Genomic DNA, 23,925 nt, shown 5'->3' on the forward strand with positions numbered 1-23,925 from the left:
CACACTCCTGCACAGCACCTCACCTGTACTCACTGTTTCATCAGCATTGCTCAGTTGTCTTTTCCATTTAAACTTTTAAATAAAAAAATAAATACAATTTTTTAAAAACCTAAAACCAACATAAAATATATAGAGAAATACAAGATTTCTGGTACTAAAATAACTATTTGCTTTACTTAATTTAAGGCCAATATTTCAGATGTTTAGTGAAGACTAGCAGAATACCCGCGCTTCGCAGCGGAGAAGTAGTGTGTTAAAGAAGTTATGAAAAAGAAAAGAAAATATTTTAAAAATAACGTAAGATGATTGTTAATGTAATTGTTTTGTCATTGATATGAGTGTTGTTGTCATATCTATCTATCTATATATATATATATAGCAAAATACCCGCGTTTGGCAGCGGAGAAGTAAAAAGAAAAGGAAACTTTTAATAATAACGTAACATGATTGACAATGTAATTGTTTTGTCATTGTCACAAGTGTTGCTGACATATATATATATATATATATATATATATATATATATATATATATATATATATATATATACACACAACACACACACACATATATAAACATATATATACACATATATATATATACATATAAATATATATACACACATATATATACAAATCTACATATATATCTACATATATATATTAGGGGTGGGACTCGATTAAAAAAATTAATCCAATTAATTAGAGGCTGTGTAATAATTAATCTTGATTAATCGTATGTAATCGCACGTAAATTTGCCCCAAATCGCAAATGTTTTTTTTAATTTAAAAGGGTTTTAGTGGGCGACAGAATCAAATAATAGACATGGACATGAATATTGTAAACTCAAGCTCTTTTAATTTCTGAAAAAAAAAATTCTTTTAAACTACATTTGAATTTAAAACAGAAACAAAAATATCATCCCTGGTTAAAATTGGGCAGACTTAAAAATAAAGTGGTAGTTTAAGTACCTTAAGTACATTTTCAGAATGGTATTGTCTTTAAATAATAATAACCAAAATTTCAACATAAAGTGCAGTTTTTCTTCTTAAAAAAATAAGTCAGAAACATAAAAGGTAATTTGACCAACTTAATCTTTAAACTCTGAGTAACCTCAGCCAAAATTATTTTGTACATTAGGCTAAAACAGTGTGATCATTGAACATTTTGTAATTAGATGTAATTAGAATTACTAACGGTCACGGAAGTCCAATGATCCCCAGTAAGAGCCACAAAGTCCGCTTTCTGTAATGCATCTAATTTTGCTTGCTTTTCAATGTGCACAAAACCATGCTTTTATCAAGGCTTTGCTCGGGTAGTTTTTTGAAATGAATTTTTCCTCCGATCTGTCGTATGAACGTGCTTCATTGCGACTCTAACATTTTTGTAGCTGTGATGTGTGCATCAGTGTAATCGATGTACCAGGAAATCATGCATTGACAAAAGTTCCCCTTTGCTTGGAATTGAAAGTGTGATTAAATGCGTTATTTTTTGTTATGGAGTACATGCATCGAAGCTTCTCAGCTGTGCTTGTGCTAAGAAAAGGAAAGATTTTAAAAATAACGTAACATGATTCTGCATTAACCGCATATTTTTTCATACATCCCAAACCAAGGAGATGCGAGATTAAAATGAATCGGGAAGCGCGCATAAATACTCAGTACATCCCCTCGCAGGAATCAAACCTCGGATGTCGGCGCTGGAGGCGAAGCCTCTACAATTGTGCCATGGCGTGTGGCTTGTCTATTTGAGAGTATGTAGATCAGGGTATATATATATATTCGTAGCGGAGAAGTAGTGTGTTAAAGAAGTTATGAAAAAGAAAAGGGAACATTTTAAAAATAAGGTAACATGATTGTCAATATACAGTAATTGCTTTGTGAGTGTTATGGAGTGTTGCTGTCATCAAGGATTTGATTATCATTATTTCTTTCAATCAGGGTCGTATTTGTAGGATGTGTTGTGTTCAAGTTACATTCCGTGTTTATCAATCGTTGTAAAGATAACAAGTTTCATTCATCGATAAATCAATAAACAGCTCGTCTTCCTCTTTATCTGAGATGTGACACACTGCATGCACGGGTTTTTTTTTTTACACTGTCTTCCTTTAGTGGGACATTCACTTTTTCCACCGTGTGCTTTGTTTCCGCAGTAGCTGCACTTATGAATATGCTTGTATGTATCAGACGCTTCATATTTTTTGCTGCCTTCTCAATTGTGTAATTTGGTTTTTGTTCAGCACTCTTTGGAACTGTTGCTTTTTGTCTGTGCACTGCGTCAGTTCACGTGAGCCGCTTGGTGTTCTTGCATCGAAGGTTCCCGGCTGTGCTGGTGCCATCTCGTGTGATGTCCACGGCTGTATGTAATGTCAGCTAAGACCCGGCACTTAAAAGTTTCTCTCGCAGTTTTGCTGAGTTTGTCCCAAATACCACCCTGACCATCTCATCTTTCTCTGCATAAGCACAGTCCTTCATTTAGGTAGTGTTTCTATTGGATTGCCGCTGACGGACGGCCTTATATGGGCAGGCACTAAATTACAAACACCAGCGGCAGCCTGTCTATGAACTTAATTTAAACTTTAGGTTTACACCGTGCTTTGTTTCCGAAGTAGCAGCACTCATGAATATGGTTGTCTATGTCAGTCGCTCGCTTCTTATTGTTTCGCTGCCTTCTCAATTATATAATGCATGTTTTCTTCAGCTCTTTTTTGAGCTCTTCCTGGTTTTCTACGCACTGCGTTGATAGTCAGTTCACGTGATTACGTGGGAGGCGTGATGACGTCACACGAAACTCCGCCCCCCCACGGCCATCCAGCTCAACTCCATTACAGTATATGGAGAAAAATAGCTTCCAGTTATGACCATTACGCGTAGAATTTCGAAATGAAACCTTCCCAAGTTTTGTAAGTAAGCTGTAAGGAATGAGCCTGCCAAATTTCAGCCTTCTACCCACACGGGAACTTGGAGAATTAGTGATGAGTCAGTGAGTGAGTCAGTCAGTGAGGACTTTGCCTTTTATTAGTATAGATACTACAAAATCTCTCCTTTCTTGTCCTGTCTATTGGTTTTCTGGCCATTAGATATTGGTTCAAAGTAACTAAACCATATTTATTTCAAGAAAAATAATAATATAGTTTATCTATCAATCAATCAATCAACATTTATTTATATAGCACATATTCATACAAGAAAATGTAGCTCAAAGTGCTTTACAAAATGAATAGAAAAATAGAAGACACAATAAAAAATAAACATAAGTCAACATTAATTAACATAGAATAAGTAAGGTCCGATGGCCAGGGTGGACAGAAAAAACAAAAAAAACTCCAAAGCTGGAGAAAAAAAATAAAATCTGTAGGGGTTCCAGACCACGAGACCGCCCAGTCCCCTCTGGGCAATCTACCTAACATAAGTGAAACAGTCCTCTTTGTATTTAGGGTTTTCATGGAAGGACCTGATAATGATGGTCACGTAGACTTCTGGCTTTTTTATTTTTTATTTTTATTTGTAATCACAGGTTTTACACTATTGGTTCATGTGGATGTTTTTAGATTTTCATAGGGATTTGTTTTCCATGTGATAATGCAAACCTTTAACTTGGTTCAGAGTGAAGTTACAGTTTGTCTCCTAGCTCCTGATTCTCACCTAACATTATAACACATTGCACTCTCTTGCTTTAACACACAGCTTTAAATGAGAGTGGGACTACTGTAAATACTTCCCTGTGAAAAAGCAACCCTTGGTTTCTGCTTATGTAATTTCAACTCAAAATGTTTTTAAATTCTGAAAAGTTATTGCTGAGTGTAGTTCCATCATAACAACTTAAAATAAGAAAGCAATATATAGGAATACTTTGGCCTTTCAGTTTTATTTAGAGGTAAAGCAGCTTTTATTAGCTAAATCAGTTAATGATACAATAACTTTCAATGTAACGTTTTGTTATTTTGTGGATTGTACATTGTGACACTGCAAATTGTCATTCTTCTCTTTATCAGTGAGGCATGAATAAATTTTGTCAATCCTTAGACATTTGGTGTATGTGTGTATATTCAGATATACATAATAATGTGTTTTGGGCCATCTGAAAATAATGTATCATTCTTTATAAGTCAAACATCAGGCCAGTGCCATGTTTTCCTTGATATTTTTTTTATAAATAATTGTGAATCACATTTACATTAAAACTAACTAAAAACTTCATTTTTCTACCTGCTTCACTTGACTCAAATTCACTTGTGTTACCTCAGGTTGTCAAGTCGAGCAAAGATGACTATATATGGTCTAAATATTGAATTCAATTAATTTTCACTTGTCAAACAACATTTATTACTTGAGAGTAGTAAGAAAGCAAAAATGGGATTTTAGAAAAGTTTGCAAATTAAAAAAAAAATCTGAAACATCCTATTGACACATGTTTTCAGACCCTTTAATCAGTATTTCATTGAAGCACCCTATGCAGCTATTGCATCCTGGAGTCTTCTTAGGTATTTAGGGATTTTCTGCCCTTCTTCTCTGCAGATGCTCTCAGACTGGGGGTGTTTGCCTTTTACTAGGGAATACATGGCTTACATTGTGGCACAGCTAATTCTGAATGGAGACTGTTGGTGAACAGCTATTTTCAGGTCTCTCCTGATATAATCAATTGGGTTCAAGTCCAGGCTCTGGCTGGGCAACTTGAGGACATTCCCAGAGTTCTCCCTGAACCGTGTTGTCTTTGCTTTGTTATTAGGGCCATTGCCCTGTTGGAAGGTGAACCTTTGGGACAGTCTAAAGTCCAAAGTGGTCTTTCTAGAGGATTTCATTAAGGATATCTATATAATTTGATGCATTCAGCTGTCCCTGAAACCCTATAGCACAGTGGTGGCGAACCTATGGCACGCGTGCCAAAGGGGGCACTCAGAGCCCTCTCAGTGGGCACAAGCGCCGTCGCCTGAGCACAGAGTTCGTTACTATAAAGCCAGAGGAATGCGGAGCCGGGCTGCTCCCCTCACCGCTCCCCCTCTTCACGTGCGCCGTAGGACGTTTCTCACATCACCCGCCCCTCTGCCCAGCAGCCCAATGGGAGCGCTTCCTTCCTCTCCTGTCTGGGGTAAGGCGGGCGGCACACATGCTGCTTGAGGGTGCGGCACGGACTGCAGCCTTTTGAGTCTGTGATTCCCGTGGTGGGGTTGGAGGGGATGTGGTATAGCGGGTCCACAGCTCAAAATTGAAAAGGCAAGTTTTAAAAGATAATTGCCGACTCAGCTTAAAGGGGTTATGGTAGAGTGGCGGAGTGGTTTCCGGAGCTTTGTGATGCGGGCAGTCCTCGCTTAAGCGCACAGGTGAGGAGTCGTCCGCATCTGTAATTATTGCTGGGAGTTGATAATCGCCACACCTGATCTACGACCCCGTAATATATAATGGAAGCTTTGGGGGGCGGAGCTTAATAGGGAAGACCTGCGGTAAACACTTGAGAGGATCGAAGGGATGACAAAGAACAGCACAGTTAGTTATGAAAATGAAATCCTTAAAGTGTGGAATTCTCTGCCAAATAATCTTAAGTCAATCAAGGCACTTGAGATTGCTTTCCTTACTTTGTTTGGAACATCTTATGCTTGTGCGCAGCTGTTTTCAGCTTTGAATTAAATCAAATCTGACACCAGAAACAGACTAACAGATGACCTGAGTGCTGCATGTGTTTCTCTCAAACTTACAAAGTATGAGCCAAGGTTAGACAAATTATCAGCATGCATACAACAGCAAAAAGCACATTAATTGTTCAAAAGCATACAGAATGCAAACTTTTACCTTTCAACAAAAAGTTGTTTGTATCATTGAAAGCTCTGTTATTATGTTTTTCTTTTAAGACAAAATATGTTAATGTATGAGTGGCTTTTCTAAATTAAAAGCTCAGTAGATAGACAGACAGACAGAGCATCAGTATTGGCAGTTCCGTCCAATTTATCATCCAGCTGCACTCCCAGCATTTATAGGTCTGTACCCTCTGCACACACTCACCTCTGATGATCACGGGGTCCATGAGGGGCCTGGGCCTCCTAAAATCCACCACCAGCTCCTTGGTTATGCTGGTGTTCAGTTTTAGGTGGTATTCAGGTTAAATTGCCATGTTGGCACTTTGCGATAAATAAGTGGGTTTTGGATTGCAGTTTGGGCACTTGGTTTCTAAATGGTTCGCCATCACTGCTATAACATAATGCTGACGCCACACAAGTGATGAATGGTGCCTGGTTTCCTCCAGACATGGGTTGGGTTCATGGTCACGTCTCTTACCGTGGTCTTTCTCCCATGATTGCTTAGTGTGACAGGGTGTCTCTTCCAAATGTCTTAGGACATATGAAGGCAGCTGTACTCTTGGCAACCTTCACTGACAGGAATTTTGTATAGCTTGGATCTATGTCTTGACACAATCTTGTCTCTTAAGCTCTGCAGGCAATTCCTTCGACCATATGGCTTGGTTTTTACTCTGAAACACATTGTCAGCTGTGAGACCTCCTATAGACAAGTTTGTGCCTTTTTTTCCTAATCATGTCAATCAACTAGTTTGACCAAACTCCAAACAGATTTCAAGTGTCATAGCAGAGGGTATGAATACTGTTATCAATGTGATATTTCAGTATTTATTTTGATTAAATTTGCCAAGATTTCTAAAATCTTGTTTTCACTTCTTCATTGAGCTATTGAGTGTTGCTTGATGATGTGGGGAAAATTAATTCAAATGATTTTAGCACTAGGCTGCAACATAACAAAATGTGAAGAAATGAAGGCATCTGAATAGCTTGTGAATCCGTTGTATGAACATTTTTTAGTTATTTGAAAAAATAAATTTAAAAAATTTAAAATTTGGAGGTGTTTATACTGTATGGTTGTAACAATAGGACTATTATCTGCTCACACTTTAGCTGCTGGGGAAAATAACAGCTGTTAATAACTATTACTGATAGTTTTGTTAGAAAAATAATTTATTTGTGCCATAGTGAGTAAGATACTGTTAAAGCATTTTCCAATAGAATTGTTAGATGAAGAAGAAAAACTACTCAGCTCGGATCTCCACTTTCTGGCCAGGCCACTGCACTGTTTCCCAATGCTTGCTTAGGTTTTTTTGGGGAATGAATTTTCCTTCTAAATCATACATATTACAGTCATTTTTGTGTGTAATGCCACCAGGTCAGGATGTGCTAATGTGCTCATCCAGGACTGATTTCTATTTTTTATTCTGATGCTGTCACTATATGCACCACAAGTCCAAGTCACAAATGAATTGATCATTTCTTAGCACACAAGGAAGCATTTGAGCTTCCTGCTCATGCTCCATGATCTACACACCTGTCTGTGTTTGATTATGATTTTTTTTTTAATCTCACATGGAGTAACCATGACAACATTTTTTTTTCTAAATCCCAGACAGCTTTGCTGTTTTCTTATGAAAACCTTGTAGGTGATTCTTTTTCTTGACCACATAATCTACATTAGAGTTCAGCATGGTACAGACTTTTCGGTCTGGTTCCTTATCTTCATCCCTCCCCTCACCACTCTTGACAAATTTCCATCCTGTTTCCACCTACTCCTGTCTGCTTTTTCCAGCTCTCAATACAAGGTTCCATTCTGCTTCTGATTGCATTCCCACTTTCCCATCTAAAAGGTAATTGAATTTGGCACGTGACCTAAGTGGATTCTTAAAACAAAAAAATCTACGGTGGGAAAAAAATCATACATGTGAATAAATCTGTTTATTACTTTTTTTTCTTTTTTACACTGCTATCAGAGTTCTTTTCTAATACTGTTTTCCAAAATAATAAAAAGATACATAGAGAGATGGATAGATAAAAGTGACAAGCAGTCCTCTTTTTTCCTGGCAAGGCCCTCTTTTTGAGACCTAAAATAGCGGTCTAAATGAGCCACATTACTATTCAACACTAACTTATCATTAAAACAGGTGCCCAAAGCTGATAAAAAAATAAATAACATCTACATTTTTAAAGTAGGACATACAGAGTAGAAAGCTGAATGAGAGATCAGTACAGGTTAAAGCTCATGTTCATTCTGAAAAGTTCAAAACTGCTTTCAAGAAAGAATTCACAGACCATTTTGATGAGGTTTGTTTCATTATGTTTCAATATATTCCATTAAAGTTGATCATTTTTATAACCAATGAGGACTTCTCCTAAATTATGATGCTTGTAGCTGTCTTCATTTCTGATTCAGATGTTAAGACGTCTGTTGTGCTAGAAGACATTAATATTAATATAGGATGTTTCTGTGTTTTTCATTTTTTGCTATTAAGGAAGAGAAATAGCAACCTTGCAAGTTCATAAAATGTTTGCTAATTAGTTGATTATATAAACTAAGATGAGTTGAATTGATTGAATTGCTTCATTAAAAAAATAATAAAGATCTGTTTTACCTAAAAGCATGTGTTAAGTTTTAATTATATCCCTCCCTGGTCCTCTTTTTTGCAAAAAAAAATCAGGGCATCCTAATTGATAGCCAGATATGTCTGCTTTGGTATGAGTGCTGCTAAGACAAGCATTTAAAATATGTGCTCTTCTACTCTATGCACTTTTACTTCGAAACAGAAATGATTAGAACACTGATGATAATACATTGTAATAGTAAATAACCATTACTTTATATGTACAGATTGTGTGTATATGTGTGTGTGTATATATATATATATTTTTTTTTTTTACAGTGGAGTCTGAAAGAGTTCAGACCCCTTCACTTTATGCAGACATTTAAGTAGTGAATTAAGGGTCTGAATACTGATATGAATGAGAGATTTCAGTTTTTGATTTTTAGTAAATTTGTAATACTTTTTGAAGACATGTTTTCACTTTGTTGTTATGGGTTATTGAGTGTAGACTGATGAGAAAAATGGCGTATTTATTTATTTAAAATTAAATGTACAATACAACAGAATAAAGAGTGTAGGAAGTGAAGGGGTCTGAATACTTTCTGAATCCAATGTGAATATTATATATATAAATATATCTACACTAGGGGGCTTCGCTCATCAACCCCCTGACCTGTGCTACGCACCAGCCACTTCGCATCTCTTCTGCTTGCGTATGTGGATTTCACTTTCACCAAACAACAAATCTTTTAATTCTCGCGAATAGGCCTCTTCACTGGGAAGAAACAGTACTTTTTTTTTCCTGATGGCAACATGATCTACAAGTTTCTTCCTTAAAGTTTAAACCCGACCAATATATTCGATATCTTTTCATTGTTACGTTATTTCGCCGAGAAATAAGTTCTGTTTGTTTGTGCTAATGCGATCTTTACTATCATTTTTCTGAGACTTTCAAATTTTAGTAATTTCATTATTTCAAACCTGCTCTGCATGTGTATCATGCAGACGTTTTTGCATTCTTTACGACGTTCTACTTTGTCATCAACTCTTTGTCTTTTATTTCCGGCCCCAGGCGTGGTTAAATCTCTTGGCACAAAGTCTCGTCTTGTGGGACTTGAAAGCATCTCTCTGAAAAAGTCACGTCTCGTCCCAGGCTAAAAAGTCACGTCTCGTCCCAGGACTTTTTATATAATAGAGAGACGAGGGAGGATGTTTAGGTGAGTTCTGCACTCACAGAGGAAAGCACATATCAATTGTTCATGTTCAGCAGAAAGTACAAAGTCCTGCTCAATTTAGTAGTTAAAGTCATCCAGACATTTCCTAGCTGGGCACTACCAAAGAACTCTGATGCTTTATCCTGTCAACATTTTTTTATGTTTCATTTAGTGTATTTAATTGAAGAAACACATATAGTAACATGGAATGCAGTAAACGTTTCGCTATTTTTTGGTGTTGTCCAGCTTTGGTCATCATCTCCATTCTACAATAAAACAGGAGATTAAAACTTTTTCTCAGCCATCACTAGAAACTACATGGGGTAAACAACATATAAATATATATAACTTATTAGTGGAGCATTACTTCAACCTTATGGAACTGGTATATAACCAGTTTCATCGAAAACTTCACATCCAGCTTTTGAGAGTTTAAACATTCATAAACATCAAAGTGTCCACTACTGAAATTGTCATCTGTGAAACTAAGATGTTGAAGAGGCATTGGCGGTTGTCCAAAGGTGTAAAATATTTGGCCATTTCGGTACACTTGAAAGAGACAACCGAACAATTCAGCGGCAGCCATCAACTCACATGCAGATGCATAGATGAAGGGCTTAAGCATTTCACTCTTATTGTGCTCCTGTGTAGTATAATTATCTCCTGTACCGTCATCAGTCCACACCTTGAACCTGTCCCAGTCATTCTATACATAAGACACAATGTTCCTCCAGATATCAAGAGTGAGCCTGATATGGCCGTGCAATATGTAACAAAGAGAATTGAAAAGGTAGGTGCCATCTCCGGGCATGGAAACCATTCGGTAAGTGACAGTTCTTTGATCGATGGTGATCACCTCGATAAACATGTTAATGCGGATACGGTTGGAATGATAAAGGAAATGGGTACCTGAACAATGTAAAGTAAGTCTAAAATACCTACACAATAACTATAATCGTAATAAATGGACAATAAAACAGAGGAGAAGCCGTGGATTAAATAAAAAGGCTGTAGTTATCAGCAGGGAGACGTGAATCCCGTGGCGAAGCAAGGAAGGGAATATAGACACTGGAGCGACGGACGGCCTTATTTAGGCAGGCAGCCAACAACGTGGGAGGCGTTTGGATGGGGGACCCAATGCCGCCTCACACGGTGACCAAGCTGCAGGCTATGGACGTATATAAACTGCTCAAAAAAATTAAAGGAACACTTTGAAAACACATCAGATCTCAATGGGAAAAAGAAATCCTCCTGGATATCTATACTGATATAGACTGGATAATGTGTTAGGAACGAAAGGATGCCACATCGTTTGATGGAAATGAAAGTGATCAACCTACAGAGCCCTGAATTCAAAGACGCTTCAAAAATCAGAGTGAAAAAATTATGTGGCAGGCTAGTCCATTTTGCCAAAATTTAATTGCAGCAACTCAAAATTCTACGCAGCACTTTGTATGGCCCCTGTGTTCTTGTATACATGCCTGACAACATCGGTGCATGCTTCTAATGAGATGACAGATGGTGTTGTGAGGGATCTCCTCCCAGATCTGGACCAGGGCATCACTGAGCTCCTGGACAGTCTGAGGTGCAACCTGGTGGCATTGGATGGACCAAAACATAATGTCCCAGAGGTGTTCTATTGGATTTAGGTCAGGAAAGTGTGGTGGCCAGTCAATGGTATCAATTCCTTCATCCTCCAGGAACTGCCTGCATACTCTCACCACATGAGGCCAGGAATTGTCGTGCACCAGGAGCCACTGTACCAGCATAGGGTCTGACAATGGGTCCAAGGATTTCATCCTGATACCTAATGGCAGCCATGGTGCCTTTGTCAAGCCTGTAGCGGTCTGTGTGACCCTCCATGGATATGCCTCCCCAGACAATCATTAACCCACCACCAAACTGCTCATGCTGAATGATGTTACAGGCAGCATAATGTTCTTCATGGCTTCTCCAGACCCTTTCACTTCTGTCACGTGCTCAGGGTGAACCTGCTCTTATCTGTAAAAAGCACAGGGCACCAGTGGTGCATCTGCCAATTCTGGTATTCTATGGCGAATGCCAATTGAGCTGCATGCTGCTGGGCAGTGAGCTCAGGGCCCATTAGAGGACATGGGGCCCTTGGGTCACCCTCATGAAGTCTTTCTGGTTGTTTGGTCAGAGACATTCACACCAGTGGCCTACTGGAGGTCATTTTGTAGGGCTCTGGCAGTGCTCATCCTGTTCCTCCTTGCCCAAAGGAGCAGATACTGGTCCTGCTGATGGGTTATGGACCTTCTATGGCCCTCTCCAGCTCTCCTAGAGTAACTGCTTGTCTCCTAGAATCTCCTCCATGGCCTTAAGACTGTGCAGGGAGACACAGCAAACCTTCTGGCAATGACACGTATTGATGTGCCATCCTGGAGAAGTTGGACTACCTGTGCAACCTCTGTATGGTCCAGGTATCGCCTCATGCTACCAGTAATGACACTGACTGTAGCCAAATGCAAAACTAGTGAAGAAACAGTCAGAAAAGATGAGGAGGGAAAAATGTCAGTGGCCTGCACCTGTTAAACCATTCCTGTTTTGGGGGTCATCTCATTGTTGCCCCTCTAGTGCATCTGTTGTTAATTTCATTAACACCACAGCAGCTGAAACTGATTAACAACCCCCTCTGCTACTTAACTGACCAGATTAATATCCCATAAGTTTCATTGACTTTATGCTATACTCTGATTAAAAAGTGTTCCTTTAATTCTTTTGAGCAGTATATATACGTAAGTAGGATTCAGTTAGCATTGGGAACCCGCGTATCAAATTTCTTGAAGATGGGCCCATAAGTAACAAAGACTGTTGAAAAGTTCAATATGGCGGCCGAAAGTGGCATCATACCACTGAAATAAGTACCAAATTTCAGCCTTCTACCTACACGGGAAGTTGGAGAATTAGTGACGTTGAAAAGTTCAATATGGTGGCTAAAAGTGGCATCATACCACCAAAAAAAGTAAGTACATTGGTTTTGGTTAGCGCAGGGAAGCCGCCTACCAAATTTCGTGAAGATGGGGCCATAAATAAGAAAGTTCAACATGGAGGACATTGTTGACCGTTATGACCGTTACGCGTAGAATTTCGAAATGAAACCTGCTTAACTTTTGTAAGTAAACTGTAAGGAATAAGCCTGCCAAATTTCAGCCTTCTACATACACGGGAAGTTGGGAAATTAGTGACACTGGAAACTTCAATATGTCGGCCGACAGTGGCGTCATACCACCAAAATAAGAACATACATCGGTTTTGGTTAGCGCAGGGAAGCCACCTACCAAATTTCGTGAAAATGGGATCAGCCTTATACCTACACAGGAAGTTGGAAAATTAATGACGTTGGAAAGTTCAATATGCCGGCCGACAGTGGCGTCATACCATCGAAACAAGTACGTACATCGGTTTTGGTTAGTGCAGGGAAGCCGCCTACCAAATTTCGTGAAGATGGGGCCATAATTAAGAAAGTTCAACATGGCGGACGTTGTCAACCGTTATCGACCGTTATGGCCGTTACGTGTAGAATTTCGAAATGAAACCTGCTTAACTTTTGTAAGTAAGCTGTAAGGAATGAGCCTGCCAAATTTCAGTCTTCTACCTACACGGGAAGTTGGAGAATTAGTGATGAGTCAGTGATGAGTCAGTGAGTGAGTGAGTGAGTCAGTCAGTCAGTGAGGGCTTTGCCTTTTATTAGTATGGATCTACAGAGTTAATTTAACTAAAACATTTTTTATTAAATTCCTATGACTAGAAGTCTGGGCATACAGCTTCTCCACCTTGTGGATACTATAAAGCATCCTGGATTTCAGAGAGCCCAAGTGGTTTCTCCAGCTTCTTCATGAACAGTGTCCTGTACTGTGCCAGTTCTACTTGATCAAGTTTGTTAAACTACAATCTGTATCACATTTACAACAGTCCTTAAATATGTTTATTAATTCTTTATTTACAATTTCATTATTAGACTCTGCAAATTAGCTCCAAACATAATTTTGTGTAATTGTTGACCTAAAATCTTCTTATGCTTTTCTGCATGCCTATTATAAGAATGGCATGACTTATAAGATGGTCTGTTTCTGTTGTCTGCAAACAATTACCTTCTTTACACAATGAAGGTTTTTTTTCCTAGAGTAATCATTTTGTGTTCTTGCATATTCCAGATCTGTTTTAGGAAACTCAGTAGTTAGTCCTGATGCCCCTGTAGTTTCCAGAGTATTTTTAAATTAAACATAAATTGATTTATATTCTCAAATATGCCTTTAAGTGTTACCCTGAGTGTTCCCACAGATATATCTGCTGATATTTTGGTCTCAATGAAAATGTCAGTTTTTGTAGAAATAAATTCAAAAATATCTGCCCACTAGTAATGATTTAGTTTCCAGTGGTAACCTGTATTAGTTAAGCATACTGATTTGAGTTTAGATATATCAGGAGCATTATCAGAGGTACAATAGCAGTTTTTGAGAGGCATAAAACAAGTAATTGTGAAGTATTGCTAAAAAAAACGGGTGTCTTAAACATGAGTGGAAAAACCTCAATCAATCAACCAACATTTATTTATATAGCACATATTCATACAAAAAAATGTAGCTCAAAGTGCTTTACAAAATGAATAGAAAAATAGAAGACACAATAAAAAATAAACATAAGTCAACATTAATTAACATAGAATAAGTAAGGTCCGATGGCCAGGGTGGACAGAAAAAACAAAAAAAAACTCCAAATGGATCTGAGAAGTTGTCATCCTTGATAAAATGTGAAATTATTGCAGCAGTTTTAGATATTGTAGACACAGCTGTTGATGACCTGTCCAAATCATGGATTAATAGACAATAAAAATCTTCTGACATCCTCTGATTTTCTTTCCCTAGTTAGAATTAAAAACTTGGCAAGACTGTTTCTAACCTCAGGAAAATCACACGTGAAAACGCCTTTTTCCTTGAGTTCATGATTGAGATAGGACTGAATTTCAGAACTGAACCCAATATTTTATGTGAAAGAAATTCAGAATGTTTCAGCATGTTTGAATGACAATTGTCTGTATTTTTCTGCATTTACTACCTCTGATGTGGTGTTTTACAACTCATTTGTCATTGTAACTGTCAGTCTGATCCATAATTATCTTTCCCCGCTTTTCTGTATCTGTCTAAGACTGGGTCCATTTTGAAGCCAGAAAAGTGCAACTTTTTCCAGAGCCAATATTTTACTCTTTTTTATTTACTTTCCAGCTTAAGAATACACTGCTTTAGGTAAACACAGCTGCTTTAGGTGAACTATTTCATTCCTAAATCCATTTGTTTCTTTTAATCAAGGCTGTAAATGTTTTCATGGTACAGAATCTGGGTGTTGATGGGTTACAGTCTACCTCAAAACTTAACACTCCCACATTCTGTGTTTGACTCCAGTTATATAAGTGAAATTTTTTTATCCTCTGGAGCATTTGACTAAAACATTTAATTTTCAGCCTTGTAGGCACTGGACTTGTTTTTCTTTACAAATAAAGTAGATGATGTATATGTGTGAATTGAACAACCACAGGAGTAAACGCATAGCAGTTGGCAAAGTGAACACCCAATCAGTGTTTTTTTTTCATTACAAAGCCATTATATTCTATTTTGTTTTTTGTTTTTCTAAATGTGTCTCTTACCACAATATAATTTTTTGCAGATTTTCCACTCAGTTTATTAAAAATAATTAAATTCTTCAATTAAAGATAAAAATGTCTTACGATGGACAGGCCACTTGTCTGAAGCGAGTTCCTACCTTTTGTCAGTGCCAAAGGTGTAGGCTATGCAACCAAGAAACTGCAAAAAGCAGGTTTAGAAAATGAATAGAATGCAAGAAACAGTATAAAAAACGGCAACTTAAACATTCAGTACATAAAATCACCATTACTTAAAATCCAGGACAGAAATACATAGAGAGTACTTCATTGATGCCAAACATTGATTGTTAAGAACCAATTTCAAAGTCCATCCATCCATCAATCCATCCATCCATCTTCTTCTGCTTATCCGAGGTCGGGTCGCGGGGGCAGCAGCTTAAGCAGAGAGGCCCAGACTTCCCTCTCCCCGGCCACTTCTTCCAGCTCTTCCGGGAGAATCCCAAGACGTTCCCAGGCCAGCCGGGAGACATAGTCCCTCCAGCGTGTCCTGGGTCTTCCCCGGGGCCTCCTCCCGGTTGGACGTGCCCGGAACACCTCACCAGGGAGGCGTCCAGGAGGCTTCCTGATCAGATGCCTGAGCCACCTCATCTGACTCCTCTCGATGCGGAGGAGCAGCGGCTCTACTCTGAGCCCCTCCCGGATGACTGAGCTTCTCACCCTATCTTTAAGGGAAAGCCCGGACACCCTACAGAGGAAACTCATTTCAGCCGCTTTTATTCAAGATCTCGTTCTTTCGGTCACTACCCATAGCTCATGACCATAGGTGAGGGTAGGAGTGTAGATCGACTGGTAAATTGAGAGCTTTGCCTTACGGCTCAGCTCCTTTTTCACCACGACAGACCGATGCAGAGCCCGCATCACTGCGGATGCCGCACCGATCCACCTGTCGATCTCACGCTCCATTCTTCCCTCACTCGTGAACAAGACCCCGAGATACTTGAACTCCTCCACTTGGGGCAGGATCTCTCCCCCAACCCTGAGAGGGCACTCCACCCTTTTCCGGATGAGGACCATGGTCTCGGATTTGGAGGTGCTGATTCTCATCCCAGCCACTTCACACTCAGCTGCGAACCGATCCAGAGAGAGCTGAAGATCACGGCCTGATGAAGCAATCAGGACAACATCATCTGCAAAAAGCAGTGACCCAATCCTGAGTCCACCAAACCGGACCCCTTCAACACCCTGGTTGCGCCTAGAAATTCTGTCCATAAAAGTTATGAACAGAATCAGTGACAAAGGGCAGCCCTGGCGGAGTCCAACTCTCACTGGAAATGGGCTCGACTTACTGCCGGCAATGCGGACCAAGCTCTGACACCGGTTGTACAGGGACCGAACAGCCCTTATCAGGCAATTTCAAAGTCAACTTCCATAATTACACCCTGTCCAGGGTAGTTCCTTACCTTGCACATAATGGTGTCAGGATTGACCCTGGCTCCTCACGGCCTGTAATTATTTTTTAAGTGGATTTCATATCTGATGGGCTTCCACAATAAAATGTCACAACATGAAAACAAGCAGTCTGTCTCTTAAACTAGTTAGTCATTGTATGATTCTAGTTAGCTGCTCTGGAGGCACTTGGTTTCAGGAAACGATTATTTTGTTTTAGGTTTTAGTCACTGTCACTATGTCACTACACCATTGGGTTTATGGGATGAACATTTCCTAATCAAACAGTAATTGCAAAAAGTAAGAGTTTGAAGGTGGCACAGAGTCTTTTTTTTACAGTTATCACCATAATCTCCCCACATATCAAAAGAAAACAGAAACAATGTTTACTGTTTATTTCCAAGCATCATTCACAATGTTTATTAGTTTATTAACTTTGCCATTTTGCCCGGGTACTCGCATTCAGATGGTGTCTGTCAAACACTCACAGATTTTAAAGTAACACGAAGATAACTCAAAAACTATGCTGTAGTAATGACCACAATGCAGATTATACTGTTGCTGTGCCTGTGCTACTTTAGTCCTTAAACTTGTGACATACCACAAGCTGTATAATAAAAATGCAGTTGCTAGGTTAGTTAATCAAGTTTTTTATGTTGTGTTGCATGCTTAATAATAAACAATGAAACATAAATTAACAATACAAACTGCATTAATTAAAAGTAATGGAAATTATACACAATAAAGCAGGGGTACTCAACAGGTCCACAGTGGCCTGGCTTTGACCAATTTCTCAATTACTAATTAAGCAATATTTTTTGGCATAGTTTAAGTTAACTTTCTTGTTATAATTCAGACCTTTAATTGCCTATTTTTGTTTTAAGCTGCTGTACTTCGGTTTTAGTTGTTGTCTGTTTTCTTAATCAGCCATCAGTTAATAATGAAGTACAAATGGCAAAGAACCACCAGCTCCCTGGCTAACGTGGTTAAATTTAAACTTGTGTACATGTATCATGAAGTATCTGTGTTAATTAAATGTTCTGAAATAAGTAAATGATAAGGGAAGGACCACAAAATATATGGATATAGTTCTCAGAAAACAAAAATATACTATTTAATGACATTCACTTAATACAAAATTTCATTACCTGTTAGGCATGGCTTCTCACTACTGGTTGGAATGAAATCCTGCAGCCACTGCAGACCTCCAAAACAGTAATTGAGTACCCCTGGAATAAAGTTTAAAGGCTAAGGCATAAATGAAGAAAAGGCAGATATCAAGGAAGAAGGTGAATAAAAAAGTAAAGAATTCCTTTTCAGAGTGCAACAGCAAAGAAGCCTATCCTACATAGATCTCTTTAGGCTCATTTTCTTTCAAGCAGATTAGTTAAATAGAATATACAATACAGAGATGGTACATGGTTGATTATCTAATAAAGAACTAAATAGGACAATTTGTGCTAGGATTATTATTTTTATTATATGAAGACAGAGTATGGAAGCAGAAGCTTAAATATATTTAGGAGATATGAACTGTGTGCACAGAGAAAGGGAGAGTTACTGGAATTTAGTTACTGCAAACTGCCTGTGTTGGACATTACGATTCTCTACTGTTTTAAATATCTGTTCTTCAGTTTTTACTTTCTTTTTGCATCTTTGTTTAGCTATTATTATAAAGCACTTTGAGCTACTTTCATGTATGAAAATGTGCTATACATAGAAATGGTGTTTAGTATACTCTTAAAATGTAGAATACAGGTTAATAGTTTCATATACCCACATAATTGGTCCATAATTATTCACCCTCTTTAATGTGATAAACTTAAATCATCACAGTGGCAGCAAGTTGGTTTTTGGAAGTCCCATAATTAGCACAGTGGAAATCACCTGCTTGTAGTCAAGAGGTTTCAGTAATTGTAGTAACACTGCCCTTAATTTGTAATGTCCAACTTGTGTTGGGTCAGTATATAAGCCTAACCGATTCAATAAAGACAAAAAAAAACACTCAAAGCATCTCGGTGAAAAGGTGACTGAAAGGCACAAGTCAGGGAATCAAGAAAAGAAAAAAGTCACTGAATATCCCTTGTAGTCCAGTTATATCAATTATTAAAAAATGGAATGACTAAGGCACTGCTGTAAATGTGCCTAAAGAAGGCCTTGTTCAGGCCCACCACCAGGGGGGGACAAACGGGACTCTGGTCCGGGGCCCTAATGGAAGGGGGCCCCTTCACGCTTGCTTATTTTTATGCTGATGCTGTGCGCGTAGATATATATTCGGACAATTATTCAAGTTACATGTAATAGAAAAGTTAAATCGTTTAGCTTACAACAATACAAGTGAGTGTTTTAATAGCCGCACACTCCACACAAGTAGATATCGTGCTCGTGTCGTGTGAAGCACGCTTGTCAAAGGGGGCCGGCAGCGGCATGCTTCTCAAAGACAAAGGAGAGCTGACGCTGACGTCCTTGAGCTTGACATTGAGTAGTATGTTTGTTGTACAGGGTACGTGGATAATGGATCGACTTCGCCGCTGTAATTGAATACTTCCGTTTCACTCACACAGGCGCTGTTCTGTCTCAGACAACAGCGATATTGTTGTGCACTATCGTGGATGTTGATGTGTATGGTGTAGCAGAAGTCTGTCTCCGTAGTTTGATAATTCATTCGCTTGGGTGTTTATTGTTGCTTTTAAAGCAGTGATGAGTGTGCGTTGGTTTTGTGTGTATCACTAAAGATTCTGGATCACCCGGATTTTTTGAAAACTTTGAAGTTTGATACAGCAAGTTACAATACTGATTGTACACCATGTAGATAACCCTAACCATTAGTATATATTAAAATGTTCAGATGTTACTCCTATTAATTGCATTGGTATAATTGTACTGTTACACATTAGATAATACATAGGATTATCTCATTAATGTATTGTTTCAATTCCGCTACGAGCTTCCGTTAGCACTGGCTTTCCTTCTCGCAGTCAAACTTTGATGTGCGAGAAGACTTAACTCATCATGTATGGTATTCATAAATGCAGCATTGTCGCTGTCGGATAAACTACATTTCAATCATTTTGTATACGTATTTGAAGATTTTGGCATGTGGGGACCCGGGGGAAGGCAGAGGGGCCCACACGTACCCAGTTGTCTGGGGCCCAAATATTTCTGGCAGCAGGCCTGCCTTGTTCTAAACCGAGTGATTGTGCAATAAGAAGACAAATGAGATAGGCTGCCAAGAGAGCTATGAGAACTCTGACGGAGTTACAAGCTACAGTGAGTAATATTGTAGAGACTGTGCATACAACTACTTAGTGCTGGGCGATATGGAAAAATCATATATCACGATATGGATTATTTTATATCACAATAACGATATATATCACGATATACCACCCACAATAAAGTACGTTTCCAGTTATTCTCTGAAAAGTTTGACAAAAATATCATTGCATACTTTTTTTTGCAACTTTATTTTGAAGTGACATTTAACTGAACTGTCACAAAACCACAAGATGGAGTTTCTTTGCGAAAAAGTTCATTTTTATTCTTGATTATCACTGATATAAAGGGTAGAGTATGCATTGCATAGCGACAAGACATTATCATTCATTTGTCATAGCCTATTTAATGCAATATTTTCTTTAGTAATTGATAAAATTAGGATAGAAACGATAGAAGAGAAATAGGACGATAGACACTTTTCTATCGTCCCCACGATATATATCGTCATATCGCCCAGCACCAGAACTACTGTTGCCTGGGTGCTTCATCAGTCACAACTTTCTGGGAGAGTAGCAAAGAGAAAAAATTCACAACACATCAGCAGAAGGTATGTGGGAGACTAAACATCACGTTACACTGCACATTATTAACAACACACCATTTCCCAGGGTGGCACGGTGTCCCAGTGGTAGCGCTGCCACCTTGCAGTTAGCAGACCTGGGTTAGCTTTCCGGGTCCTCCCTGCGTGGAGTTTGCATGTACACCCCGTGTCTGCGTGGGTTTCCTCTGGGTACTCCGGTTTCCTCCCACAGTCCAAAGACATGCAGGTTAGGTGCATTGGCGATTCTAAATTGTCCCTAGTGTGTGCTTGGCGTGTGGGGGTGTGTGTGCCCAGCAGTGGGCTGGTGCCCTGCCCGGAGTTTGTTTCCTTGCACCCTGTGTTGGCTGGGATTGGCTCCAGTAGACCCCCGTGACCCTGTAGTTAGGATATAGCAGGTTGGATAATAGATGGATGGACACCATCCCCACCATCGGGGGCATTATGCTGAGGAGATGCTCCTCTGCAGCAGGACCTTGAAGGCCTGTGAGGGAAGAGAGGAAAATTAATGCAGAAAAACACAGGAGAATCCTGGAGGAAAACCTGCTGCAATTTGCAAGAAAACTATGCCTTGGGAGAAAATTAGATTTCAAGCAAGAAAATAATGCCAAGCATAAAACCAAACCCATACAGGAATGACTTCAAAACATCAATGTTAATGTTCTAGAGTAGTCAGTTTCTAGATGTCAATTTAACTTAAGAATTTGTGACTGCAAGTTAAAAAGGTTGTTCACTCACAAAACCCATGTAACCTAACAAAGATTTGTCACTTTTTCAAAACATATTGGAAATAAATGTCTGATAGAGACCTATGCACACAGTCCCAAGGCTGCCATGGCTGGCAAAGGTACATCTACTAAACATTGCCTTGAAGGGGTGAATACTTATGTGATCAGTATTTTTTTTATATTTGCAATTAATTTAGACCACTTTACAGAAACCAGTTTTTTGATTTGACATTAAATATATTTTTTCGGTTCATCAAAGTCAAAAAAGCCAGATTAAATCTGTGTTTCAGTATTTTTGTTGTTATGAGAATAAATCTCAAGTACAGTGAAAAGAGAATGAATTTTCAAAAAGTCCCACAAAGCAAGCCAGTGCCTTCACTAACCTGCTCAGATAAGGTCTTGTCCCAGGCAGGCAGCTCAGACTTCTACAGGCAGACGTTTAGCCTAACAGGCCCAGAAATGGGAACCTATGAAAGTTGAAAACACTTCAAATAGTTACAAAATATATGAAATGCCCTTCAAGAGTGGGGATTACCATCAACCTCAGACCTGAACTGAAGAATCTTTATAAATCAAGAGTTTGTTACAAGAAAACAAAAGGAAGGAAAAAAGAGAAAAACACACGAAAATTGCCTAAAAAGGTTTGCTTAAAGTTGCAACCCAAGGCTAACAAGTTCAATCTGTAATCTAATATTCAGAAGCCAAAGGCAAAGCAATAAAAACCACAAAGCCAGAAAAATCAAATGATAACAATACTTACAATAAAGAATCCTGATGTGATCCTAAGTCTGATGCATCAGAAGGCAGAGGGTGGTCCCTCAGGTGTGATGTCAGGGTGAACTATCCTCTTGGGGTTCTACTCACATAAGACAAGGAATGGACACTCATTACATAATTACAGAATAATAAAAAACAACAGTAAACCCCCAAAAAATATGCAAAACGGCAAGATAACAACAAAATACTCATAAACCCAAGCTGGCACAACACAGTTGTATAAAAATATAAGTAAAATGTAGTGGATACTTTTTATAAGCACTGTAACTTACTTTGTGCTTGTTATTCCTGTTTATTGTAATTGATCTTACTTGGGTTAATTTGGCAGTTTTCAGTTTTACATACTTTAAGTGGTCTGATGTTCCACTTTCAAACAGCTTATGTTCAAGTATAGCATAGTGGCCATTTTACAGGTTATTCTGTACTAACCTTACAAACCTAAGACAATAAACAGATTATTGTTTAATTCAAAGCACCATTCAGTTTTTAATTGTAATGTCTCTTATTTTTTTCAACATTTTACTGAATTCATTAAAAGCAAATAACATTCCATACTAAAAAGTCAAATTTTACAAGATAAGTTCAATTCAAATCAATCACCACCCATGAGAAAGAGAGTTAGACCAAAAAGAGTAATAATAGTAGTAAAAATAAGTAAATAAACACATAAATAGATAAATAAAAATAATTAAAATAAATAAGGGAAGAGAATCCACTTCCTCAATTTAAATGCTTATTGTAAAATGTTATTGATTAGATCCTGCTAGGTTTTAAAAACGATCCTCTAAGTGAGAATTAGATTTTTTCCAATTTCAAATAATATATGACATCAGTTACGCACTGACTTAACAGAGGTGAATTAAGATTCTTCCAGTTGAGCAAGATAAGTCTACATATGTGCTAATAGTGAAGTAAAGACAGTTACAGTTTGTTTGTCCTTCTCCATGTTAAGCTCGTCAGGGAGCCCACCAAACACAGCTGTTAGTGGATTAGGAGAGATTGTGACTCCAAGGCTGTCTGAAAGGCATTTAAAGATTTTGGTCCAAAATTATGTTAATGTGGTGCACGCCAAACAAACATATGGCCCAATGAGGCTGGAGCTCGATTGCAACATTCACAGGTTGGCTCTTGCCCTGGAAACATTTTAGACAATTTTAAATGAGACAGATGTGCTCAACAGGTGATTTTAAGTTGAATAATTGAATGCTTTGCGCATACGGAGCTAAAGTGAATTTTTTGCACTGCTGCCTTCCACTCCTTTTTCTGAAATGTTGAGTAAGAGATCCTTTTCCTGCTGTACTCTGGGATCTTTGAAAGGGAGGGACTTTGAAATGTTTTGTATATTACAGAAATAACTGGATTAGGTTTGACAATGTTATGTATTGGTATTGTACAGAACACTGTCAAACCTAATCCAGTTAAGAGTCATATCTTGACAGAATGGACAGTGTCTTGCTCCATTGACTGGCCCATTTACACACACACACACACAAACACACACACATAGAAGTAACTTGGAATGGCCAACTAATCTAACAGACAACGCCTGAGGTAAGATAACCCACATAAACACAGTGAGAATGTGCAAACTCCAAATAGACAGCAATCATGCATGGGATTTAAATTGGGATTGGATCCATGATAATAAATATTGCAACACAAAGTAAATAAAAAGTAAAACAGAAATGATTTTAAATGACTAAATATAAATAAAGTAATGGCAACATAAATTTTCATTTACACAAGATTTGCGATATGGCCTGTTCCTTAATAAAATTTAAGATGTAAACAGCATTTATGGAGAAAATCTGAATGGCTCAAGGTCTTTAACAAAATGCAGAGTGAGAGATTTGCTGCCCTAGCCTAAGGTTTCAGCAATGTCCATGTAGAGTTTACCCATTTTCTTTGTGGCTGTGTGTGCTTTTCAATTTGTACTCCTGTTTTCTCTCCATGTCCCAAAGACATGAATGTTAG

The 23,925-nt window shown here is 38.4% G+C and overlaps 2 long non-coding RNA genes across 4 annotated transcripts in view; one reads left to right on the forward strand and one right to left on the reverse strand.

The window, feature by feature from the left end:
• Positions 1-23,925, forward strand: part of LOC120517434 — a 125,113-nt gene that overhangs the window by 61,821 nt on the left and 39,367 nt on the right. The gene's annotated exons all lie outside the window — the stretch shown is intronic.
• LOC120517435 lies at positions 20,848-22,142 on the reverse strand. The gene is made up of 3 exons (XR_005631034.1): positions 21,935-22,142; positions 21,558-21,641; positions 20,848-20,930 (listed from the first exon to the last, which is right to left on the reverse strand). It is a non-coding gene; the product is annotated as an uncharacterized LOC120517435 (long non-coding RNA).

Source organism: Polypterus senegalus, chromosome 17, assembly GCF_016835505.1.
Source record: "Polypterus senegalus isolate Bchr_013 chromosome 17, ASM1683550v1, whole genome shotgun sequence".
Classification (NCBI taxonomy): Eukaryota; Metazoa; Chordata; class Cladistia; order Polypteriformes; family Polypteridae; genus Polypterus; species Polypterus senegalus.